Genomic DNA, 27,461 nt, shown 5'->3' on the forward strand with positions numbered 1-27,461 from the left:
TAATGTTTGTTTGTACAATAATCTAAAATATTCCTACGTACATTACACACGTGTCAGATACGCGGAATTATCCAATGCTAGTTACACGAAATTGCACTATCCCCGACGTTTTACTATTTTGTACTTAGTTGTGACATAATATTGAAATAGTGTACGTGCTTTTTATCAAAGGAGAGTCGTCTCCAGCGGTGGGTTTTCATATAGGTTCAGTAACACCCTTTTATTAACGATTGTCACGCACACTATGATGAATGTCAACGAGCGGTTGCTCGAACGCTACACACACTACACAACTTGCGACGATTTAAATATATACGGTAAAATTTATTAAGTTTTTATATTATAAATAAATGTAAGTAATTGTTTTAAATGTTAACCAGTGTATTTCGTGCTAAAACGCGGCCCTGTCGTTTGAAAGGATGCGTAGGGACATGATCTTCAAGAATTTTATTATAATTTGTGATTCATACACATTTTTATTTTTATAAAGTCATTGCACTTATGCCATTTACTTTACTACTGGTTTACGGCTGTTATATTTCTCTACAATAAATAATTTATTCATTTACAACTGATACCTATAAAACGTATCGATTTTATAACGTTTTAGTTTAATTTAAATTAAATCAATGCAATTTTTAGAGGTTCCGTATGAAGAAATTTCCCTTGTATTTATGTGAAGGAACGATTCTTTAAGAATAATGAATAAATGATATGGTGATAAGGTCTCATTTTGCAATAAAAATCTTATTACTGGGATGTTATGGCGACCTTTAAATTACACCATACCATCATAGTACTTTGTAACTGTGTAAGCTATAAACAACACTTTAACAAATAAATGATGCACTAAGCAAATTCTTACATAACTCGCAACTAATAAACCCGCTTATTACTTAAGAAAACGTCGCAATAAATAATGAGCCTCTTAAACTAATATCTTAACCACGCTCTGGTCTCAACCGATTATATTTTTAATCTAGATCATTCCGACACGTTTTGTCCTGTGCTAAAGTCGGTAAGTAAGAAAGAGACACAAGATTTTCCGGGTTCATTTTGATGTGTAATTATAACAAGCTAATGAGCGACTAGGCTTCTTAGAAGGGCAATTTGTAAAAGATTATAGCGTTGTGAAGGGTTTTCATAAACAGTAGATGAGCTTGTTTATTAGCTTCATGTGAGGTACAGGTGCGGATTGCATTTGAAATGTGTTGATGTTTTCGTTGGATAGCGAGGGTTACACTTTGCGTATAAATTGCGCATATGTTTAACCCTTAATTCAAAAGGGTCCACATTTTAAAAATTCTGTTGTTAAGTGTGTTGAACGTGAAAATAGATGCAATTTATTTTATACACTTATATTTAAATATTACTTCAACTAAAATTAGTATGTTAATGAAGTAGTAAAAGAGTTCCTCACAATTATATTAACCTTTTCATTACTGCAATAAAACCAAAAACGAGCAATTAAGTTGATTGATAGAGAAGTTCATATAATTGGATAGTAATGTACAAATTGATATTAATTTCACCTCATTAGATTGCAGATGTAAACACGTTCATAACTACGATTGCCGCTTTCAACTCTGAATCAAGTTTCTTTGCCCCTAACTTAATTTAAGTAGTGGAGAAAGAGAAATACAAAACAAGTCGGCGCGATACGATCTCAGATATTTAAAGGTACTCGTTGTAATGGGAAATTCCTCCTTAAAATTCTTACTTTACTTCATTTTCATCATCTTCCAACAGGCTCTTATTGATTGTAGTCTTCTCTACTCTTCATTGTTCATATCCAGCTCTTTTTACATCTTTACAGCAGCTCACTTAGTCGCAGTAGAGCTCCTTGTGAAAAAGCTTACCTATTTCTGCCGCCAAGCAGTAATGTCAGTATTACTATGTTCGGGATTTACAAGGTAAGTGTGGTGGTGAAAGTATACAGGCTCATGGGACTTGTCAACTTATGTCTCAGGGTGACGGGCGCAGTGGCGGTGCGCCACTGAGTGGTATTTCAGCTTTTTTTATATAATATTAAGTAACGGGACGAACAATTCGTGCGTCAATCGCAAAGATTTGGGAAGCCACTGCGCCCGTCAGCCTGAGACAAGCTGACAAGTCCCATGTGCCTGTAATTTCACCAGCATCCTTACCATTTAAAACCGGCACACAATAATGCTGACATTATAGCTTGGCGGCAGAAATAGGTAAGGTGGCAGTACACTGGATGAACTCTTTCACAAGGAGCTCTACTGTTACTAAAAGTTATGGACAGGCGTGTCGCTTACCACCATACGCACTATAACTCTCACAAATTTGTCATTACGTAACAATTGTCCAAACTTTCCCCATTTCTATTCTCTGTTGTCTTTAAAAAATGTATTACTTTATTTAAGTACTTGTGTTAAAATCTTAATCACTTTATTGAACTAAGAACTAAAATGTCAATATTTGGAAAGTAACCTCCACTAAACTTTAAAACTCCACCAGCCACAATTATATGTCACCATTCAATATGCTAGACCACCACACCAAAGGCCTGGTCTCAAACTTGAGAATTTCCCTGTACTACCCACAACACTACCCGCAACACCCAGACTGTAACAAATTTAGTAAAGTTCATTTCCCAAATTAGACCTACAGGGAATCGAACCTGGGACCTTCGCATCCAGCGCCTACAGTGCATACTGTTGGGTCACTGAGGTAGTCAAAATCTGAGTACCTAATTAGTCGTTTATTGACATTTTTTATTTATTAATGATATTTGAAAAGCGTAACGCAAAGTAAGAATGTTAGTAAAAAATTTCCTAATGTTTTTACTTCTTGTGTAGATTAGTAAGTATATTGAAAAGACCCGTCAGTCTGACATTAACGTTGACAGCAATTCAAGTACAGCGGGCAGATCGGTAGACGAATCTAATATGTGTACATAAGTACGTCAGATGATCTAAGATTTTGTTCTGTCGTACTCGTAAATGCAAATTGTAAGATCACTGTGTAATGTCTAGTTATGGGTTATGTGCCTGTCTCGTAAGTGTGTTATTACGATTACTATCACGCCTCGATATCGATTATGTACGCCGCAGTTGAAACGCCTCATACGTACGAGTAATTAGCCACACATATCGGCGCGCGCTCACATGCTTTCCTGTGCTTCATTAATATTTTATATTTTACAGCAAGGCAGCGTTACGATTTTTCTAGAACACGAGTAGGGACCCAAACCAAAATTGTTAATTATGTTTTTCTTCTGAATGTGGTAAATTGTATTGTGTATAAAACATAATACAATTTACGATATTATATAAACAAAATGTACAAAATGTTGTGACTTGCCGCCTCTCTAGCGTGGGTTCGAATCCGTAGTCGCACCTCTGAATTTTCGGAATTTATGTGCGGAACATATCGATTTCTTAGATTTTCTAACGAAAACTGAAAAATAAAACTATTTTTCCGGATTTAAATAGCGTATATTTGTTTTTTCAAACAAACCAAAGTTTCCGGCACTTTACGTTGTTGTGATGATGAAGGAAACCATCGTGATGAAACCTCTGCGTGGAAGTAGGGTTCACAAACCTCGGAAAACGTGTGGGGACCTCAACCCGCATTAGACCACCGCGGCGGACTATGACCTAAACTCTCGCCTGAGCGGAGACCCGTGTGCAGCAGAGGGACGTATGTAAATGGGTAGATGATGATAAGACACCGAGCTTTCCATTGTGTAAAATAATCATGTGACAACATTGACCCTGTATATATTTCGTCGTATTTTTAATCTTCCTAATAAACTAGGGGTTTTTGAGATAGGTCGTCGTTCTAGAAAGTTGTATGTATGTTTTTATTTAATGCATTACGTCTTAAGTCACGCAAGTTGCTGCGCGAGGTGCTGTGATTTACAGGCTTTTAACATACGTTATATGTTTTTCATTTAAAAGTGTCTATTAATTATGGTGTTAAAGGTGTATCGAAAGTTAAATACTTTTTATTAGCATTTAAAAATATACATAAATTGATAGTGAAATAAGTAAACAGATATGATATTCGTTGAGACTTGAGAATTCGTGAGTTAGTATGTTAATCGGAGATCAGTAGTTCGAAAGGAACGTCATTACTAGTCTGTGATACCACAATCTTATAGTCGTTATACGCCGACACAATGATTCTTTTGTTAAAAAGGGACAGAATTTTACCACTAATATCGTTGTTGCCAGTCGAGATATCTAAAAACGAATTTCAAATTCACTTTTTTTTATAATATTAAGTGACGGGATGAACAAGTCGTGCGCCGGATGGTAAGTTACACACCTGTCCATAATAGTTACAGTGTCCTCAAAGGTTTAAATTGCAAAGATCTGAGGGGGCGCTGTTACTGCGCCCGCCACCCTAAGACATAAGTTGATAAGTCCCATGTGCCTGGAATTTCACCACTTTCAACATGTTCTTGTGAATTGTTGGAAGTTATAAAAAAAAATCAAATACCCTATAATAATACCTAAAAACTTATTTATGCATAGTGCTTTTAGTAAAGTAAGAGCTTTGCTTAAAGCTCATTGTAAAAGAGTTTGTTTATGGAAGTACTACCACCACCTTACGTTCTGTCGCCAAACAGTAAGTGAGCATTATTGCGTACTTGGATGATAAAAATCCGTGGTAGTGACCCGTTTCTCCTGCAGGTACTATTAGAATGCGGGTAAAACTTTATTATTTTATAGTTGAACTATACCGTCCTTGTACGCTTTCTAAGGAAAAAAAATGTAATAATTTGTTTTGCTCTGTGTTCTCGTGTAAGTGAGTTATTTATAATTCTTAGTGAGAATAAATGTCTTAAACCACATATATGTGTGGTTTAAGACATTTATTAAATGGAAATGAAACTATTTTTACGGATTTAAATCGCGTATATTTGTTTTTTCCATGTCCTGTCATGTCAACCGTGACCTGTAAAGGGCCCGAAACATTGGTTAAATCCGGAAAAATAGTTTCATTTCCTTGTGTAATAATCGCGAAAACCTAAGGACGCGATGTGTACAAATGTTTATTTACTAAGATCTATTCCTAGTGTCTTGCTCATTCTTCCAAATGAGTAGTAGAGTTTAAGCAATATGACGATTTCAAGTGCAATTTGCTTACCTATGAAATAGAGGTTTTTTGTTTTATTTTTGACTATAACTTAGTACGTGTCAGGGTCACGAGAGCAATCGTATTACCTCACAGATGTTGAGTGGCACCTTTAAGAGATAGGCGTGTCACTTACCACCAGGCGCACGACTTGTCCGTCCCGTGCTATCAATATATACGATAAAAAGTCAACTTACCTTCTGGCACACTAGTTACAAGATTAATATCAGGGCTTTATATCGATTCGCTACACCATAGCATGCCCCATGCGTGCTAGCAATTAACCACGCGTCTCGCCACGCGTGTTCTTCAACATGTTATTGTTTACTTGTTCGGGTCTATGTATAATGTCTGTACGGTACTCTGGACGTTTTTTTTATGATAATGCAAAAATATGTTCGTACAGTATTTCTTGCATTAAATACTACAGTTATTGGTAGAATCGTTGATGACAAAGTTACGAGCAGGTTTTTAGTTTAACCAATACGTCCCCAAACTTTTTGGCACCCCGTTTAGGCAAGATAAAAAAATTTCAACGCCCACTAACACAAAAAGTAATTGAAAACACGTATTTTTTTATATTAACACAAGAAATCACAGGGAATAAAATTATATATATGTAGGTGATGTAATTTACATAGATAATTCAAATTCAAGTATTCTTTTCAAATATAGTAGCACGCACTGGACAGCATCAACGCCCCCTAATTGCTTCCGAGGCCCTACCGCCCCCCGAGGACTTTTCAGCGGCCACTGGAGGGCTAAGTTTTATTGAAATATCCCCTAGTTCGCCACTATACGGGTCTTGACACAGGATATAATAAAAATCGGTTCTCACTACTCAAAGTATATTGAGACATAAAAACGCCTTGAATTGGAGAATACCAAAACCAACCATTAAAATAATTGCTCCTTAAGTAAAATTTTGTTGCTATTTATATAAATGAATGTTCATGCGTGATCAGCCACCCTTAGAGGTGGATGATTTTCTTCAAAATGAAATGGGACCACTGTGGAGGTACCCTCTTTCCAACAAAAAAAGAATCATGAAAATCGGTTCACAAATACCGGAGTTATCGCGTAATATATTTAAAAAAAACATACAGTTGAATTGTAACCTCCCCCTTTTTTTGAATTCGGTTAAAAACATATGCGTTTTAGTGATTAAAAATTGATTAAATACAATTTACTTTTTTACAATTTACGCTGTTAGAACACAAGAACAGACATATTAATATTTCCTCGTGAGTTTGGGTGTATTTGTGGTTATGTATGTGTGTGTCCATGGCAACATGGACACAGGGTTTCCCTAGTGCGGGGCTGTGAGTGAGTGCGTTATTATTTATTACTTGTAGCTTGTCACTGTATTGAGAAAATTCATGCTTTCAAATGTTGACTTCACTTTTTATTAAGGAAACAAAGATATCACTATCGGAATTCTCCAATTTAATTTGTCAACAAATCGTGTAATCTGAGAAGGAATGTGCGACCCAAAATGTGAACAAAGGTTTTTTTTATAATATCAAGTGACGGGACGAATAAGTTGTGTGCCTAATGATAAGCTACACGCCTGTCCATAACTGCCACTGCGCCTTAGGTACTGCCACTGCGCCCGTAACTTTGAGACACAAGTTGACAGGTCCCATGTGCTCGTAATTTCACCAGCACCCTTACCTTTCAAAACCGGAACGCAGTAAAGCTGACATTAATGCTTGGCGGCGTAATAGGTAAGGTGGCAGTACTTCCCAGGACGAACTCTTTCACAAGGACTGCTACTAAAAAGGTGCCGTAACAAAAAAGTTTTTTCAAATATTTTTAGACTTGTGCAAATGTAAAATAGAATCCGTCGATGAAGTTTCGCCACGCGTGATTTTGTTTTACCATTATGTTGATTAAACCCTCAATTAAACGTTACGAAAAATCAATTGTTTCAGACACACAAAATCATATTTTTTCTTAATAATGTAAATTCTCTAAAAAGCACTATTGTTTACATCGACTGCAACCAACGCTTGCAGTTGCTCACGACTGTACACATTAACTGCGGACATGCAGTCCATCTGTTAACAGTCTAAGCAGAAGCAATTGGTTTAGTTCGGGCACGTTATAAAGAACGCCTATAAGAGAATTTTCTATGTTATCATGGAAGGAAAAATTGCCGCTAATCACAGCGTGGCAAGGAAAATTTTAGTAGCGGAAGAGCTCCTTGTAAAAGAGTTTGTCCAAGGAAGTACTACCACTTGACCTATGTCTGCCACTAAACCAAGGAATTGAGTAACTTAATGTGTTTCCTAAACATTAGTACGAAAACTTTGGTAACCAAACTGAAGATTAATGTAAGCCCGTTAAATGCTTAATTCCATTATAAACCTACCCAATTTCATAGTTACCCAACCTTACGAGGTTACCTTATGTCCCTACCATATCTCTATCGTGGCCAGTAGGCTTGGTCAATAACGGGTCGATTCCCACGCGCCTGCGCCTGCGCAGGACATGTAGATCGGCGACGATGCTCACGAGTACCGGTAGCGTTATCGTGTAGTTTCACTACTAGTTCGTAAGTGGTAAAGGGTTGCATACATTTGAGGTTTATGTGAAATCTTGGGATAATAATGTGTGTTCGATATTTGATGTGGTATTATATTGTCTACCTATGCTCATTCGTTACGCGTGTTTCTATTATGATCTTATTGTATATCTTGATATGTTCTTTATATTACCGAAGATCTTCTAGAAGGTTAAAAATACACTTTTACATTGTTATACCACTGGGTGTACAGATGCCATCGAGGTCAACATGTTTGTTAACCTATTAATAAGATTTACTAAAGAAAAGCTGTTCAACAAATTCTGTACTCCACACTATTTGTAATCCGTGTAACAGATTACGAGAATTTATTCGAAATTCCTGAGTCTAGACATGGAATACATGTCTGACAAGAAATTCTATTTAAATTTATGCGATTCGCATTAAGCTTTCAACATTTGCAACGTGTTCTGTGCACAGTATGGCAAAAGAAAATTCTAGTTTCATATCTAGATGACTGGTTCACGCTATAGTTTTCTCTCGTTGACGTGATGTGACGTCGTGTCCGTTACATTGAATTACGGTAAAAGGGCATAATAATAGTTTTGTAGAGGTGGAGATTTATGGAGATTAATCCCTATTATCTTTATGGGTAAGATTGCTATCACTTTAATTCAATTCCAGGGTCAAATCAACTATACCTGACAGCAATGTTTATCATGAATATCATGATGTTTTACTAAATTTATATTCATATTCTATTATTTTATTTTATTGTATTCATATCTTGACGACTTCGGGGGCCTAACAGTTTACATTGTGTGCACTGGATGCGAAGGTCCCGAGATCGATTCCCGGTAGGACCGATTTAGGAAATGACCTTTCTAAATTGGTCCTTTTTTTATTGAAAAATAAGTGCGCATTTCACTTCATCTCACCTGATGGATAGTTACGATAAAGACGACGATTACACACTTAAAAAATGTCATTCACTCTCGCCTCAGACGGGCACAAATGCCCCAGTTACACCGTTCAGGGAATAAGTCTGTTGGCTGGAAATTCCTCTCCGTAGCCATTTGCCATATAAATGTTGGAGCGAAATGCTTCGTGCTAATCCTTGGAATATCCACAACATTCTTTTTTTGTTGTTCTGGTCTGAGAGTCGCATTCCAGAACTCTACTCAATGCTCAAGTCAGGACTTGAGCAGACTTGAGTATGATTTCAAGCACTGGAAATACGACCCTAATGGCAAGGACTTGTGTATGATTTTCAGTGCTCACTGCAATACTCAAGTCCTGACTTGAGTATTGAGTAGAGTTCTGGAATACGACCCTGAGTGTTCTGGCAAGTGTTAGGGCTAGGGATTAAGCACGGTTTTGCCAGTTACTGAAAATCAGGCTTTTTAATTAAACTTTTTTATCGTCTCTTCTTCCGTCCTTATGCCACACTTGCTGGGGTCGGCACAACATGTATTTTTCTTCCACACTCGTCGCATGACATTCTTCCCTCCGTCACATGACATGTACATATGACCTTTTTTAACACCATTGGTTTCTTTGGTCAATTTAATCATTTAATACAGTAAGGGTTTAGTAAAAACGTAGTAAGATGTGTTAATTCGGTCTGTAGCTCAGTTGAAAGAATTTTTGCCAGTTGATCGTGTCATTTACAAGTAAGTTAATTTCGATACACAATTTTCGTCCTTATGATCATAATTAAAAGGCTTCTGTTTCTTTAGAGCACGGTCATAAAAGTTTTGTTTCTACATCTAACGCTAAGAGATTTTATGATCAATATTAAAGTTTGTTTACTGACCAATTATAGAAGATAGTATATTTTTTTCTGTTTATTCAAATTTGTTGTCACGGTATTTAAATCTGGTTGTCATCGTTTGAATTATTTACGGTACGATTCAATCGAAGTCCGAATGGTAGTTTGGAGCAATAAAAAGTAATTTACGAAACGCCGATTACGATTTGATTGAACCGGCATAAATCTAAATTCGGTAGCCGACACCAATCGATGGAATAACATTGCATGGGAAAGTTTTTAGGTACATTGATGTTCGTTCTTCTTTAGTTTACAAACACTCTGTGTTGTAATGTTGCTGAGATTAAGAAGTACAGACTACGTGTAAGTATGTTGTTCTTCCACTACAAGCTCATGTCTTGTGTTGATCGTGATTTTGAATTGTGTTTTCAGGTGTGTTTGTGGGTGTTGCCCTCCTTATCCTAAGTAACGTAATCGACATTTTAGTGAAATTGAATGATAAGCATATCTGGCCCCCGTAGCATGGCTATGCATGAAAGTCGCGACGCGCGCGATAAAATTGAAATAAGCGCGCGCTATTGGCTATCTAAATTAGATCTGATTGAGACAGCCAATAGCGCGCGCTTATTCCAATTTTATCGCGCGCGCGTAGCCATGCTACGGAGGCAGGAATCGGAGAAAGAGATGGACAACCCCCATAAGCGGTTTTTTAAATACATTATTTAGTTTCAGTTTTATTGCTAAGCCTGCTTAGTAATAAAACTGTAGTACTAAGCATGACTACAAAGGTTCATGTCTACCAGTAATTAAGCCAATCTTAATCGATGGGTGCTACGTATAAGGGCCAAAGCGCAAAATCACAATTTTACAGGAGAGGCTTTCAAACTTTCAATCTGGTATATTTTCAAGACTTCCTTGTATTTCGAGGTTTTCTTGAATATTTTTGATTTCGTTTTAGTGCTACCTTATAGATTACAATGAAATGAAGCATTTCCCACAAAAAAAAAAGTGAAAGTGATCAAATTGTTCATTTAGCCCTTATACTTAGGACCCACCGATGTATGGATGTGAAATGTAGACACTAACGCTGTAGGAAGAACATAAATTATTAGTGGCGGAACGGTAGATATTTTGAAAGATTTTGGAATCAATCAAAGGAGAATATGGGAACTGGAGGGCCCTGAATACGGCTCATAATCGGGGAAATAAAATCTGCCCGATTGCGCTGGCATGAGGAGAGAATGGGAGAAGATCGAGTTGCCAAAAGAGCGTATTTGGGTCAACCCACAGGTCATCGTCCAGTGGGCCGTCCAAGATATCGCTGGAAGGATGGAACCGTCAAAAGAACTGAATGTGTCCTAATGGACGGAATTGGCACAAGACCGATAGAAATGGCGTACTTTGGTGTCGGAGGCCAAGATCCACTTCGGGTCGCTGAGCTAGAAAAGTAAGTACGTTTTATTAAGCAAAATCAGCCTAATTGACATTTTTTACTAGCAAAAAAAATGTTTTAGTTATGACAAGGAGGCCAATAAGTGTGTATGATTATATCTGATGATGAAATGTAGAAGTACTCAATAACCTAAAAAAAGAGCTTAAGAACATCAATAAGCGAAAAAAGATGTTGCACTTCGGGCATATCACGAGGAGCGATAAGTACAAATTACTCTAGCTTATCATCCAGGGCAAAAACGCTGGAAAACGAAGTGTCGGTAGAAAGCGGCACTCCTGGTTAAAGAATTTGTGGGAATGGTTGTGCTCTATTACCAGTACCACCTCGTTCTTTAGATCCGCAGCCTCTAAAATCAGGAGTTTTAGTAGCAGTAGAGCTCGTCTAGGGAAGTACTGCCACCTTACCTATTTCTGCCGCCAAGTAGTAATGATCACATTACTGCGTTACGTTTCACGTAACAAACAAAAGAACACAGTCGAATTGAGAACCTCCTCTTTTTTCAAGTCGGTTAAAAACGTGCTTTGAAGAGGATTAAGTACCGTATTTAACGTACGAAATCTATTTTTACGTTCACCATTTTCTATACAATTTTAACACGCGATGATGCAAAACGTGACATGAACTAAAACACAAAAATTTATTACCCATCACGCATATCTGCCATGACAAGACACTAATTTTATATCTGTCATATAAATTGTAAACTATACACATTGTAATCAAAACAGTCAAGAGATGTAAAAATCTTTGTGAAAACTTGGTTGATAATGTATCTGCCTAAGTAAAGAAAAGATTTCATAGATTTCTCGCAGATGGCGCTACGGCAAAATGGTGTTAAAAACCAAAAACAACAAGCAAGCGTTCCGGTTTTGAAGGGTCGGAGTGCTGGTGCAATTACACACACATGAAACTTGTCAACTTATGTCTCAAGGTGACGGACGCAGTGGCAGTACCTCTCCGATCTTTGCGTTTTAAGGCTTCGAGTGGCGCTGCAACTGTTATGGACAGGCGTGTCGCTTACCACCAGACCCACGACTTGTTCGTCCCGTCACTTGTTATATTAAAAAAAATCAGGATTGTCATAATGTTAGCCAACCTCCTATAAGAGATAAATAAAAAGTAGTAAGTGTGTTCTTAATTAATACGGCCTGGGGCTGATGCTCACCGAGGGCAATGTATTTCAAATGCATTTCACAGTCTATGTTTTGTTTTTGCAAGTCTTTAACGTTATGATAAATGTTGCTTATTTCGTTTTTGTTTTCATACGACAATAATTTATAAATAGATTAAAATATAAATTCTTGTTCAGACTATCCATGGCTTCTTTACTTAGACAAGACATTAATTTTTATACATATATGCGCCCGCGACGACGTGCCGTGAGAGAATTTATGTAAATGATCAATTTGTGTTTGTTACACTCATTTTTATATTTAGAATATTTGATAGCCTGGTTTTGAATTTAAAAATAAACGGTTGAGCGTTTATGTAATCAGAAAGTGAAGTGTTTTTTTAGGAAATGAATCAGTAAAGATTAGATTTTGGTTTTATGACTACATTTCCAGCTATTCCCACAATCATTTGTTTATGTACATGACTTGTAGCTTGCGAAAAATCGATAACATTTTGTTAACATTTTATTGTAATACCTTATAGAGACACATACATACAGGCCTTATACACACAATCCGTGGTGGCCTAATGGTTTGACCTGCCGCCTCGCAAGCAAGAGAATCCGGTCTTGCATCTCTGAGTTTTTCAGAATTTGTGTGAAATTTAATTTGAACTTTGCCGTGAGCTTTTCGTTGAAGGAAAACATCGCGAGGAACTTAATACGTATTGTACTCGCAGTAACGCCAATTACACCTTAATCTAGCACTTTGTTAATCCTTTTAAATAATACGGAGGAACGGGCTTGAAGGTTTTTCCTTAAATTTGGTGACGTCATCCAAAAGTCAAAGAACTCTCCCTATTATTAACTGTTTTGTTTTGACGTTCTGCCTTTTATTTTCATCTATTCAGAGAAAGGCATTATTCACTCTATGAGTATTACTCGAAGGTTCGGTATACGTATTGTGACGATTCGACCTCTTTCATCATCATTCCACCTTTTTATCACCCTTTCACCCCTCTGGTTCCTGGCCACCTATTTTGAAATTTAGAATCGTTCTTAAATTCCTTTTCTTCTTCGTCACTTAAAGAAGTACAGACTACGGTTCTCAATTCGACGTGTGTTTTTTTGTGTATATGGTACGCAATAACTCCAGTGCCTTTTTGTGAACCGATTTTCATGATATTTTTTTTTGTTGGAAAGAGGGTACCTCCATAGTGGTCCAGTTCAATTTTGAAGAAAATCATCCACCTCTAAGGGTGGTTGTTCACGCATGAAGATTCATTGTTATAAATAGCGCCTAAATTTTATTGTAAGCAATTATTTTAATGGTTGATTTTGCTATTCTCCAATTCTTTTTTTTTTTTTTAATATTATTGTGACTCGGCAAAATGACTGCACCGCGCCTGATGGAAAGTGCGAATGCAGTCCAGAGATGAGAGTAACGGATGGAAAACACAAATATCTTCACTCCGTCACTATCATTTTGCCGGTCTGGCCAAATGCTTCTTCACACTACGTTTGAAGAACCCGATGTTATAGAGGGGAGGGAATACATGCGCCGGGAGTTGGTTCCACAATTTGATGGTTCGGCATTTTTCTTTCTCAATATACTTTGAGTAGTGAGAACCAATTTTTATTATCTCCTATGTCAAGTCCCGTATAGTGGTGAACTAGGAGATGGATCCGGATTTGCGCACTTTCCGATAACCGGTTTCAATAAAACTTCGTAATTATGTATAATTCCACGTAGGCACTATTGACGTTTTTTTAGTACTCTATATGAGATTATCCATCGCCAGTTAAATCATGTATACCTTACTGCTTCCAGGGTATTATATTTGTAGTACCATTGAAAATCATGTAACCGAACTGCTTATAAAGCAATATGATTTCTAGAAATTACAGGCCCTTTTGGGGTAAGTTCCTTTTTACCATAATCTGTATCTAATTTAAATATTTAGTGTTTTTATACGATTGTATCTGTTTTTCTATTATAATGTTTTGTTACAGCCTTTACGCCTTTACTTTATTTGTTCTTTTCCCTTCCTGAACACTTTCTTTATTTCTACAATAAAATTCATGTGGACTGAGCTTTGTATTTAATTACGCGTGTTATGTAAACTGTAGCTAGTTCTTAGTAAGCCTGGCCTGCATCAACGCCTCGACGCCATAGAGTCCAGACATGAGGTTGCATTTCCTGTCCGATAACGCGCTCTGCGCAGGAGCGTTGATGCATCCTGACAATTAGTATTAAGATAGATTTAAGACAGTAATAACATGTACTAAAATTGTGAATAAAATAAACTTTTCTTTTATTAAAAATTATATTTTTTTAATGAAAACTCTCCGAAAGAGCTTAACTCGCGAGGCCAGCGTGACGGTACTATCCATATTCCGATTTCCGACAATGAGTGATTAATGTTACGTAAGTAATATTAAATGTAGACGATGACGCAAAACCCCAGTTTTTAGTGATCTTTGAATTGAGATGTGTTGTTGGAGGCAGATTTAAAGAATTAGCTGAACAAAGAGAGTGACCAATAAAGAGGTGTAAATAAGAGTGAAGACAAAATAAACATCTCGAAAATAATTAAAAAACTATAGAGGAAATATGATTTTTGAAAGATGAGGTTTGAAAGGCCACTTTGTACGACGACATGACAAACTTGGAAAAAAAAATGGAAGGCAAGCGTGAACAAGGACGACCGAGAATAATCTACTTGGATCAAATCAAGGGAAAACTAGGCTCTACCTCTAAGGAGGTCAAAAAAGCTATTTAGAAATCAGATAAGAGATACAGTCACACGTTAGGATCAATACCGTAACTAATTGAAAATCTCACATTTTCTAATTTAAATTTATTTCCAGAAACTTTACGAGAGTTCATTGCGACTGTATTAAGTTTCAATGTGGGATATACATCCAACCTTTTTTCGTTCTCTCTTCTTTTCTTCATTTATTTAGGGGCTTCGTTCATTATTGAACATGTCAGCCTCATTAGAAAAACAATAACTCCAGAAACACAAAAACTTAATAAAATCCAGACAGATAAACCCAAATACTACCTAACCAAACATGTTTATATGATCTCCGCGGCACTACATGTTGGCTCCGACAAAACACATTGATACCACCCAACATTAAATGTATAGAAACCTGTGCAAATAACCGCGCCCTGATAGGTTCCGTCCGAACACTCTCCATGAGCAAATGATGTACATGTTACCTAAACTATCTTTTAGGCAACACCCGTGTCCAGCAGTAGTAACTTTTTAAATATCAATTACACTAATTCGGATCAGAACTGATAAAGTCCTACCAGAACTCGAACTCGAGATCTCTACATTTACCGCCCATAGTATGCTAACCGCTGGGCCAGTGAGGTCGTTAAGGATTTCGTATGACATGTACCTATCCGTGTAAGTAAAGCTAAAAAAATCCCATCCCAATTATGCACATTGAAAAAATATTAATAGTCTCTTAAATATTCAATAATTAAATATGACAAGAAATTCGTAGGTATCTCAGAGTCTCGAATACCAGTTCTTGTGATTTTAAATGTCTATTTACTATCTCAGTATTTAGGTTACATCACTATCTCTAGAAACAAACGGCTGATTTAATATAAATTCTTGTGTTTTGGCACGATGTGCGTGAGCGCATTGTTGGCGGTACGATACGCTCGTTACACGCTTGATTTATGCTTAAACGCATTGTGCTCTGTCGATACCATTTAATAGACTATATTAATTCCACATTATTTAGCTTCTTGAAGTGGTTATACATATATTCACGAAAAAACTATCCTCATGCTGACTTTTCTGATCGAGGTTCCATTACCGAACTGACCTATGAAACGAACGTTTTATAACTGGTTTTGGTCTTGGTGTTCTGTAGTACTCATTATGGTTTACGGATTTACATAATAGTCACACGTTTGGTCACAATAACACGTGATGTTAAGTGACGATAAGAGCGAAGAAATTGAAAGGCAGGACGAAATTCCACATCTTCTACTAATTTTTTTTATAGTGGCCCTCCCAACCCAACCTTTTGGTTATAAGGGACGGTCACTGTTACCTGTGCAAGCAAGCCTGCACTAGGACCTTATCAGTCAGGTCCTGACTCCAGGTCGGTCTGTTGGCACAGGGAAGCCAGGACCAATTGAAAGTTTCCTGAACTCAGCATTTATCGCCGATATGTTCTAATTACTGGGCCTACCTACCTATAGGAACTGTAGGTGCTACAGCGAGTAATGGATCCTCATTGACAACCCAGACTTTAACGGTGTCAAGACAACACAGCTAACTTCATTACACCTTTCACCGTAAAGTGCCAATGCCAGAGCTTTATTAGCAAAAATCCCACACCATAAACCTTTAACACCATACCAAGTAGTAGTCCTAGCTTCCCTAGACATAAATAATCCTTAATTGGAAAGGTCTCGCATGTAAAGTTGTAATTCATTAGCAATACGTAGATAAACCTCAGGCCTAATTTGCATCTGTCCCCGGGACTATAACTCAGGGTTGGAACGTATTGGTGACGACATCGGCCTTTCACTGCAATTTTAATTTACACCACATCTGATTTCATATGTATCGGTGTGTTTCACTGAAATGTGGAAAAATGCATGACATATCATTACCAATTTTAAAACTGTAATTTTTCTATTCTCTTTCTATTAATTTATAACTAAAAATTCGACTTGACGAGCTTTAATTCTTCTAATTTACGTTTGACTCCTGAGGCTTGTCATTTTAAATACAGGTACTAAAAAGTATGTTGCTTGAATTTATTACTAATCTCAATTTACAAATCTTACATTGACTTAGTGTTGTGTCTTCGAATTTGCATCTGTCTCCTTGACTATAATTTAGAGCTGGACGTGCCGTCAGTACGGCCTTTCACTACAACTTTACTATTGCGTCTCTCGTTGCATATTTATTACTATTTACAATGTTACTTTATCTGTTTATTAACTGCAAATGTTAATTTGTTGTGCTGTAAATCTGTAGAATATTGGCAGAATGTCCATTCTTTCGGTAAGGCATTCTGCTCTCACAGTGGAGTATAAGAATTGAATTTATGTCTAGAGGTCACATGATGTGCTATTGTTTACATGAATTACCATTTTACATTGTTGACTGTTGAATTAAGTTACTTAGTAATCTCTTGCGCAGTTGCATAGTAATGACTATTATTGGAAATGTTTACTGAAGATATCTTACATAATACAAAATTTTGAAAATATTGCGTAAAAATATTTTTTTCGTGATAATATTATATACTGGCTATGTAAAAAGGTGTTGTATGTAACACCTACGAGTTACTCTATCATATTTTTTTCTAATATCTAGCTTGAACGAAATGACGTAGACATCTTCAAGGTTTCGAGGTTATTCAATATCCAGTAGTTACAGATTTCTTGCCACAGGGAACGTATATATATTCGAGATGTTTATTTATGTTCAAAAATAAAATATAGGTAAGTAGATACTTACCTATATTTTTCATTATTTTAAAAATTTATAATTTTTGTTCAAAAATAAGGATATATTTTTCAACAAAAACTTACTCCACAAAAAGTTCCTTTTTTAATCCGATATCCCTATCGTTTGAGCCGACATATAATGCACACTACTACATGTTTCCAAAGGAACTGCTGCTTATGCATAAAATTATATAAAAAATATAATAAAAATGTTACCTATAGCTACATTTGAGAAAGTACTATTTGAATTGCCTGTGACAAATTTAAATTTAGAAGCTTGCGACCCTCTATATAATTATTAATTATTTTGACATGCTTTCCTCTTTTTATTAAATCCTTTTTCTTAATTATATTATTCAATTAAAATAGTAATAATAATAATATAATTTAATATGACTAAAAAATAAATGCCAACATTGTATACGTTGCTATTCATATTATATGATATGTATGCCAATTATTATTATTGGCGCGACACGCTGAATTATAAGCGTAGTCTTAAATATGTAAACTGTACTTACCGTGTCTGCTTACAAATAAATAAATCTATCTCTCAATCTGTATAATTGTTCGATACTATAAAAAAACAAACTTGACATTTAAAACCATTTACCTATTAGCCACAGAAATACATACAATCTAATGTAGTGATAAAAGAAAAAGAATTTGTTTATGACATTATTTAGTGCACATCCGTGCGGTCAGAACTTTGATATGGAATATATTGTGTATAATGTGCAGATTTGGTTTGCACAGTACTTTGTTTCAATCAGAATTTCCCTGACAGGAGCTTTGGTTTCATTATTTCGCCAATCATATGACAAGATAGCATAGATGACAAAACCATATTTCTGTTGACTCTTCAATAAATAACTGTCATTTTATAGAAATAGAATTCAAGCTGTCTGAGCGCGATGCAAACGCGATGCAAATACGCGATTGCATCGCTACACTTGGGATTTGTAGGCGATTGCGTGTGTCCATCAGGATGGCTGGACCAAACGAGATACACAAATTAAATTGTGTTAATTACTTACTACCTATTTTCTATTATTTAGTACCTTTATCGACATATTTTCTACCTTTGCGCTAACGGAAATATTAAAGAATTCAAACCATTCTGACGTCAGGTTGGCTGGACCACTTTACGTTTTTCATGGTTCTAGCAGTATATAATTTACTTTTTTTATATAACTATTTACTACCTAATTTCTACCTAAACATATATTTTTTTCCACTATTTTAGGAAGCTTCCATAAAAAGTTATTAAAAAGATAATGAAACGCCTTTGCAAAAGGTGTCTTCTAAAAAGACAGTTTATTTTCTCCGTGTAATTGAATCGCGTAACTCAATCGCGCATTTGTATCGCGTTTGCTTCGCTGCTAAAAGTCATCGCATGTAATCGCTCTTAAGACTCTTGGCGTCTACATTATGTAAACGCTTTACAACAAACACGTAGCATTCAATATGATTGCGTGCGCCAACTCGACTTGCTGATTTGTCACCTATCTTCGGTAAGCAAACTTCCTGTCCTGTGAATCATTGGCTGATACCACGCGAACACCTTCCTTGCCCATCCACGTCATAGCATTAAGATCCGGTATCTTTAGAGCAAATTTCAATGACCAATATGTATTGATCTTACCTCTTTTATTGAGAATTTATAAATAAGTTGGTTGAACAAAATCATGCCTTGGATGTATAAACTTGAAACTTTGTGAAATAAATTCCATAGGTTTGGGCACATGGCGCGGTCAAATGAAAGTAGAGTGGCCAAAGAGAACGGTAATCGACAGGCATACACTATCAATGGCTAGTGTCAGTCTACTCTAATAGGCATCCAAAGGCGTGAGTAAATGTATGTCGTCGGGGACAGTGCAAATCTGCGTATGTAGTATTGGTAAATAGCGCGTATCTGCACCAAACCAAATTTCACAGGAGAGGGATTTAACGTTATTACTTTGTTATGTCAAACTACGACTTTCGTTTTTCCACAGTAAGCATTCATTTATGTTATCTACGGACTGATAACAATAGATTCCCGAAAACACGCTAATTTGGTTGCCACGACATTTATTTGATTTGGCGACTAAATTGCCGAAATAGAGACTCATAATCAAATGCAACTTACGCGTAATTGCACAATCCCCGACGATGTATGTATTTTAAATATATGTATCGGTCGCGTCATTATATATTTAGAACGAATGAATGTTTTTTTTATAATGCCAGGGACGGGACGAACAAGTCGTGCGCCTGGTGGTGAGCGACACGCGTATTCATAACAGTTGCAGTGTCATTAACAGCTTTAAATCGCAAATATCTGAGGGGTACTGCCACTGCGCCCGTCACCCTGAGATATAAGTTGACTGGTCCAAAGTCCTTGTAACTTCATCAGCACCTTTACATTCTGCTTACAGCCTGCTCACATTACTGCTTGGCGGCAGAAATAGGTAAGGTGACAGTACTTCCCTGGACGAACTCTTTCACAAGGAGCAAGGTTGGTGTTCCAAAAAAGGGTCTAGTTAGATTAATTTAATTGTTTTTTTTTTACTTTTTATATATTATATAAAATATATTTATTACCATCTATTACATAGATACATCACAAATAATTACTACTATATTTAGAAACCATTTAGGATTGTGTCCTTGCTGTATGTTATCTAAATCAACATTACAAAAATCGTAATGTAATAAAGTAACGTTATTCTTAAACACAAAAAGAATAAAGCAACAAATTGTCTGTGGGGTAATTACAATTCTATGCTTCTACAGCATTTAAACTACATGATGACGTAGATATTTAAGGCGAGTTACTGGAGGAGAAGCGGGAAACATTTTTTTTGCTAGATCTAGAGAGAATAGTTTAGGTATTTACTATTTAATAACGGTCTTACTAAAAATATATGATACACCTAAGGATATTGTCTAAAGAATGTCCTAATGTGTTACACGATAGGATGTACTTTATTCGATCGTGTAATATTCTGAAAAAACTAATATAAAAGTCTAAAACGAATTATTTAACAATGAAATTTGCCTTTAAGTACTACAGAGAACCTTCACATTATCCCAAAATTTGCAAATTGCCCAGCAGTTTAACGAAGCGCCGCGACACCTGATGCCCCGTCAGTCGCCATCGGGCGCTTATTGACGTCGGATCTGTGTCAAATTTTCCCCGCCTGTTCTTATTTTATTCATAATAATTTACAACGCGCAGATTGCGGGATGCGAGAGGCGACTCTCTACACCTAAAATCTTGGCTCGCGTCGAATACATACCTCGCCGTAAGTCAAACGTAGTGGTACATCGATTACCCCTACAATTACGCAACGTCTTTATACGAAGTCTTTATTCGTCGTTTTCATGTGCAAATTTACTGAATAGGCTGTGAGTTCCTTATTGTAATTACTATAACAAGCGTCGCGAAAGTTTGTGAACCGCAAAACAAACAGACGTGCAAATAGATGAAAACAAGATTTTCCGTCTTATACGATGTAAACACCAATTAGCGTTCTTTCCACGGATTTTCTACAATTAGTCTTATCTTAATGTATATATTCTGTGTAATGACGTCACTTCAACTGCGGTAACATGGTCTTTGTATACCAGCGCAATGTTTAAGTAATATTGTGTTACTTGTATGTAGGAACGGGGACTGCTAATCGCGATACAAGACAGCGTAGTCCGGTATTTAGTACCTATTGTTACAACAGATGTCGCGACGAGCACCTAATAGCTATTTTTATAACAAATTTTTTTTACATTGACGAGCTGCAATTTATCGAAGCTACTCTATTTTTTAGTGATAACAAACAAATCAACTAGATATCGCTTATTGCACAGATTTTTATGGACAGTGCCGGCTATTATTTTATTTTGTTAAGGATTAGCACCATAGTTATAGAAAAAGGGGAGATATGGTATGGGGGCGTGTTTCAAAATGATCAAATGATCAAAATGATCATATCGAGGTGACACGCCTACAAACATCGTCACAGTGATAGGGCGATCGTTGTACATACAAGATCTCTCGTAAAACGTGAAAATGCCAAGTTGTAGCGATGTACCATACCTACATACTAGATAATGAGCTTTGAGTAAAGTTTTAAAAGAATCAACAGACTCAGCGCGTCTGATCGATTCAGGCAGGGAATTCCACAGTTTGATGCTTCTAACCTTGAAGGAGAATAATTAGAATAAAAGTTAGAAGAGTGGACAGGACAGTTAAACAAAGAGTAAGAGAAGACCGTAAGGTGCGACTGAGTGTAGTGCTATGATACACGAAACAATCTTTGAGGTAGGGAGGAGAGGTGGGATTAAAGAGAATAGAGTATAGAAGGGATAAAATGCAAAAGTCCCTACGACGACGAATGGGTAACCATCCAAGTTTGGGTCGAAAGTCTGAAACATGGTCAAATTTACGCAACCCAAAAATTAATCTAATGCATAGGTTCTGCAGCTTATTGAGTAGAACCCTCAGACAAGTCTTGATAACAAGCACCCGCATAGCTTACACTAGGCAGAAGGAGCGACTATGCCAGACTGATTTTAGTCGGAATGGGTAAAAAATTGCCCAGACGTCGAAGGGACATGTAAGCACCAAACATCCTCCTTCCAACCTGTGACCTGAGGGACCTGAGGTATCCAAGTTAAGCTCTTATCAAAAGTAACCCCAGGGTTCCTAACGGTGTCCCGCACAGGGATTTCAATACCTTCGAATAAGATGGAAGGCAATGCGCTATGATCGATGCGCGATATCGCCTTTTCCATCTTAGGGGGACAAGACATGGGCTAGGGTTCCACCCCTATGTGGTGGATATTCCCCGGATTCCCACGAAGCGTTTCGCTTCCACATTTGGATGGCGAGAGGCTAGAGAGTGGAATTCCCTGCCTGCAGACTTGTTCCCCGTACGCTATAACTTGGACCTTTTTAAGGCGAGAGTGAATAGGCATTATTTAGGTGTGGATGCTACATCCTCGACCTCATCGCCACCTTCCATCAGGTGAGATAGAGGTCAAAAGCGCACTTATTTTTTGTAAAAAAAATACAGTGAGTATGGTTTGTCAGAAAAAAGTGAGTGACAATGGTAACGCCACAAGTAATCGAGATGAGGCGGTCGACAGCGAAAGAGGGTAAACAGATATATCTATTCTTAAAGCTGTCATCTGCCGCTGGCCAGTCGACAGGTAACCATGGAGCATGTAACCGTTCCGAAATATCGGGAAAATAAAAAGATATCATGCCGTGGTAGGAAACCTGTAATTAGTGATAATCATTTACTGAATAACCACGAAAGTCTAAAAATCTATATAGTATGTATCTATTGACTTTAATATCTAATTTATGTACATTTGTGAATGTTTCGTAGCAATACCTCTCGCTAATTGATCGGAAACATCGTCATGAATTACTTGTCGAAGAAGGTTCACACCTTTGGAAAATGTGTGAAGTGGCCAACCCGTGTTGACCATAAACTCTCTCTTTAAAGGAGATCCGTGCTCATCAGTGGGACATCTAATGAGTTGATAATGTTTAGTTTACGTTGGAGTAAAATCCATTCATTTTCTTTTACAATTTTAGTTTACAAGATTTACAAAATTCATTTACCTATCGTGCGATATATGCGAATGCGTGCTCATTATTCTGATCAAAATTTGTTTGTTTGACGTGCGAGCTATAATTTCAACGCGGAGAAGAGGAAAGAACTGTTTTCCTAGATCAAATGGTTTACGTATTTTACTATTAAATAACGATCTTACAATAAATATACGATACACCTAAGGATATTGTATAAAGAATGTGGTAATGTGTTACACGATAGGATGTACTTTATCCGATCTTATAATATCCGGAAAACAGGCTAAAATAGAGTGTGGAACGAATTAGTTAAGAATAAAATATCTAATTTTGTGCATACTTTTTTTACTACAGAGAACCTGCTAAATTTTGGTTTTCAACTGAAGTTATTAAATTCACATTTATGTCAAAATTTGCAAATCGCGTAGCGGTCGTTACACGTTGAGCCGCCCGCTGCCCGCTATTGGAAGCTTGTCGAAGTCGGATCTGTGACAAATTTTTCTCCGCCTGTTCTTGTTTTATTTATATTATTTTACAGATTACAGGACGCGAGCGGTAACCCCCACACCTCTCCCCTTTAACATCTAGGATCGCGTTGAAATACTACGCCTTTAGTTCCAAACCATTTTGATTTCAATTCAAAACAAGCGCGTCCATAAAGAATTTATCATCTCGTAAATTTTGGGTAATTTGTTTATGTGCTAGATGTCTTTTTATGGATATTCTGTTGGTTTACGTTATTTAATATTAATATCTTGAAACGGGTCTGTGGTGTTAGTTTGACCTAGTTATTGACAGCTGAAGGTCACCGCGATTCGTTGAAGTGCTCGGCTGCAGTAGGAACAAAGTTATCCTCAACTTTGTAGTCGTCAGTACCTAACTGGGTTGCTAATGCTTATTTATATATACGAGTATATGTATGTGTAGGGAACTTTAGCTTTACTGTTGCTGTTTTTATGATACCAAGTAACGGAACGAACAAGTCGTGCGCCTAGTGTAAAGCGACACGCCTATCCGTAGCACTTGCAGTGTCACTCAGAGCTTTAAATAGCAAAGATGTGAGAGGTGCTGCCACTGCGCCCGTCACCCTGAGATATAAGTTGACAAGCCCAAAGTGTCTGTAACTTCATCAGCACCTTTACATTCTGCTTACAGCCTGCTTAAATTGCTGCTTGGCGGCAGAAGTAGGTAAGGTGGCAGTATTTCCCTGGACGAACTCTTTCACAAGGAGCATTACTGCTACTAAAACTTACTTACTGTTTGCTTGGTATGGTATTAAGTTCAGTTGGTTTAAAGATTAAACTCTACTTCCAGTTAGTGTAGTGGTTCCATCCGCACAAAGGATATTTCTAAACGATAACTTGTTTCCTTGGTGACGCAAGTACTTTTTTTTAGTGAATACTCAATAATCCGCATTAACCGTTCGAATTGCAATATCACTCTTTTGCCAATTAATATGAAGTGACTCTTGATATATAATTAGTTTCGGTGCTTTATTAATCATTTTCCTATAACTCATATCTATATCGATAAGCGTGGATTGACGTAAATTCGTAGCAAGCTCGTGCAATCCTCGAACCCGTGGCGAGGGCGATAATAATATTTGTATGATATATTATTGTAATTTTGTTGCATTTTAGATAGAATTTTCTCGCTCTGCCTATTTGTCGTTAATAATTCGATCCGAACAGTTACCATACTGGTCTGCCACGCAGAGAGGTTCCGGGTTCGATTCCCAGGCCGGGAAAATATTAGTATGGCGAGTGAGTGAGTGAGTAACTTAGGGTCTAATTTGTGGCCAGCTAACGGACCACAAATTACACGCTACATTAAATTAATAATAATTAATTACATTAATTTAATATTGGGTGTATAAGATAATAATAAGGGCGAGTCGAGTTGTTTAACTCGGTTAACTCGAGTTACTTTTTCATGAACTCGATCTAACTGGGTTCGGTACCCGCCCCGCCGCCGAGTCGAATACTTCATTCATACAGCGCGTCGGTAACCTTCGGAGCACGCTCGAGTCGCGAGCGATGGGTGAGTCAAGTTATTTTATTCGAGTTACTCCCGCAACGAGTCAACTCGAGATTTTTTTTGTTTAACTCGAGCTGGCTCGGTTCGGTTAACCTTCGTTCGGGAACCACGCAGCATCATTCATGCAGCGCGTCGGCTATTCGTGTTCGGCGACCTTCGAGCACGCTCGAGTCGCCGTCGACAGGGAATCGTCGGTTCGAGTTCTACCCGCGACTTACGGTTGCTCTGTCAGACACCGTGTCGAATTAACTCGAGTTAGCAGGCACGTCAACGCGAGTTGATAAAAATACAACTCGTCTCATAGCTAGTCCTGGCGCGCGTTCGCTGACGCGCGGCCACCGCGCGTTTCAGTGTGCCAGGGTTCATAAGAATTCGTACATTACAAAAATTCCCGCGCCCGGAACGCTTCCGCGGCCCGCCTCTGTGTGGCCAGAGCATTGGGATTAGGGCGCATTTATTCGACACGAATTTTATCGCGCTCACTCCGCGAAGAGCAGAGTCCGCGTGCGTCTGTCATGGCAAATACGCTCTATTTGTTTAGCTTTTACGTTTTAACTTAAATGAGCGTCCCGGGCACGCGCGCGAGTCTGGCTTGAATTTCGTCCACGTGGTGGAAGCGCGGTTATATTATTCAGAGGAATTTAAATGTTGTTGCCTAGTAAATAGAATTCAGATTCGCTATTAATGTATTTGAAGGCGTGGTAACTGGGCGGTCGCCGCGCGGCCGTCGCGCGAAAACTTTCGCCACGTGTAGTTTAATGCTCTATAACTGTAATTTATAAGTATTAGTACTTAATCGACTTCAAAAAAGGAAGACTTCTCCATTTCACTGTGTTATTTCTTTGTGTGTATGTTACGCGATTACCTACTCCGATATTTGTACCCGATTTAGATGATTCTATTTTTTGTTGGAATGGGGGATACCTCAGTAGTGGTCCCGTTCGTTCAAATGGGAAAATATTTACTTCTCAGGGTGGAAAATTAGGGGATGATTCTGGTGTCTTGGATTTCATCCATTTTCCGTTTACCGATTTCAATGAAAGTTAACGAATAGAAGATTCCACAAACTTTTGAGGTCGGTTTTTTTAATAAAAAAGTTATAATGTTTGTCATTGAATGTTTAAACAAACTACTCTATAAAAAACTACATTATTACAACCTTGACTTTGATAAAAAGTATTTGACTTTCAGTAATAATATAAATCTTTCCAATAGCTCAGTCGCGACGTAATAAAATTACTTTTATATCGTGTTTATATAACATTTGTCTCCATGACTTGAGGCATCGTCGTCGCGCAATGTACAGTGATACCAAATTATTTTTGCAGTCGCATTGGAGTTATCGTCTCACGTTGTTGTTGCTTATATTTATCAACAAATTGTTCATTCCGAGTTTTCACTACCGCAAATGTAACTTGGCGGCAGATGGCGGCAATGTAAAGTTCCAGATTTAAGATTGATGTGTAGATGCACTTAAGAAACAAACGTTAATTAGTTGTTACGCGTTTCCTAATAATTTTATAATGATTTTCTGAACAAGACTGTCTACTAGACAGGTTTAATATTGTGATGAAGGCCTTGTAAAGAATGTATTTCTTGAAATACTGATTTTTTTATAATACTATGTGACGGGACGAACAAGTCGTGTACTTGGTGGTAAGCATCACGCCTGTCCCTAACAGTTGCAGTGTCACTCAGAGCTCTAAATCACAAAATATCTGACGCGCACCGCCACTCCGGCTGATACCCTGAGACATAAGTTGCCAGGTCCCATGTGCCTGTAATTTCACCACCCCCCTTACCCTTCGAAACCGGAACGCAGTAATGTGATAACTTACCTGGACGAACTCTTTCACAAGGAGCTCTACTGCTACTTAATGTGAGCATTAAGGTGCTGGTGAAGTTACAGGCACATGGGATTTGTCAACTTATGTCTCAGCGTGACGGCCGCAGTGGCAGTGAGATGCGATTTAAAGCTCTTAATGACACTGCAACTGCTATGGACAGGCGTGTTGCTTACCACCAGGTGCACGACTTGTTCGCCCCGTCACTGGGTATCATAAAAGAAAACTGTGTGTAGTAACAATAAATATTTAACAAAGAATTTATTGAGTTCTTAGGTTTTCGCGATTGTTACACTAGAAAATGAAACTATCACCAACCGTGACCATGGGACCTGTAAAGGGCCCGAAACGTTGGTTTGTTTGAAAAAAAAAAACAAATATACGCGATTTAAATCCGGAAAAATAGTTTCATTTCCTAAAGAATTTATTGTCACTTTGTCAGTATTTTTTTTCTGATTGCGACGAACTATATGTTCTGTTTCAAGTTCTTAGGTTTTCGCGATTGTTACACATAGGAAATGAAAC

At 37.4% G+C, this 27,461-nt stretch overlaps 1 protein-coding gene across 1 annotated transcript in view; it reads left to right on the plus strand.

Annotated features, from left to right (window-relative positions):
- The window catches only part of LOC113234178 (protein N-terminal asparagine amidohydrolase), a 72,346-nt gene that overhangs the window by 768 nt on the left and 44,117 nt on the right, over positions 1 to 27,461 (plus strand). The gene's annotated exons all lie outside the window — the stretch shown is intronic.

The sequence above is a fragment of the Hyposmocoma kahamanoa genome, unplaced genomic scaffold, assembly GCF_003589595.1.
Source record: "Hyposmocoma kahamanoa isolate Upper Pololo Valley unplaced genomic scaffold, ASM358959v1 81, whole genome shotgun sequence".
Taxonomy (NCBI): Eukaryota; Metazoa; Arthropoda; class Insecta; order Lepidoptera; family Cosmopterigidae; genus Hyposmocoma; species Hyposmocoma kahamanoa.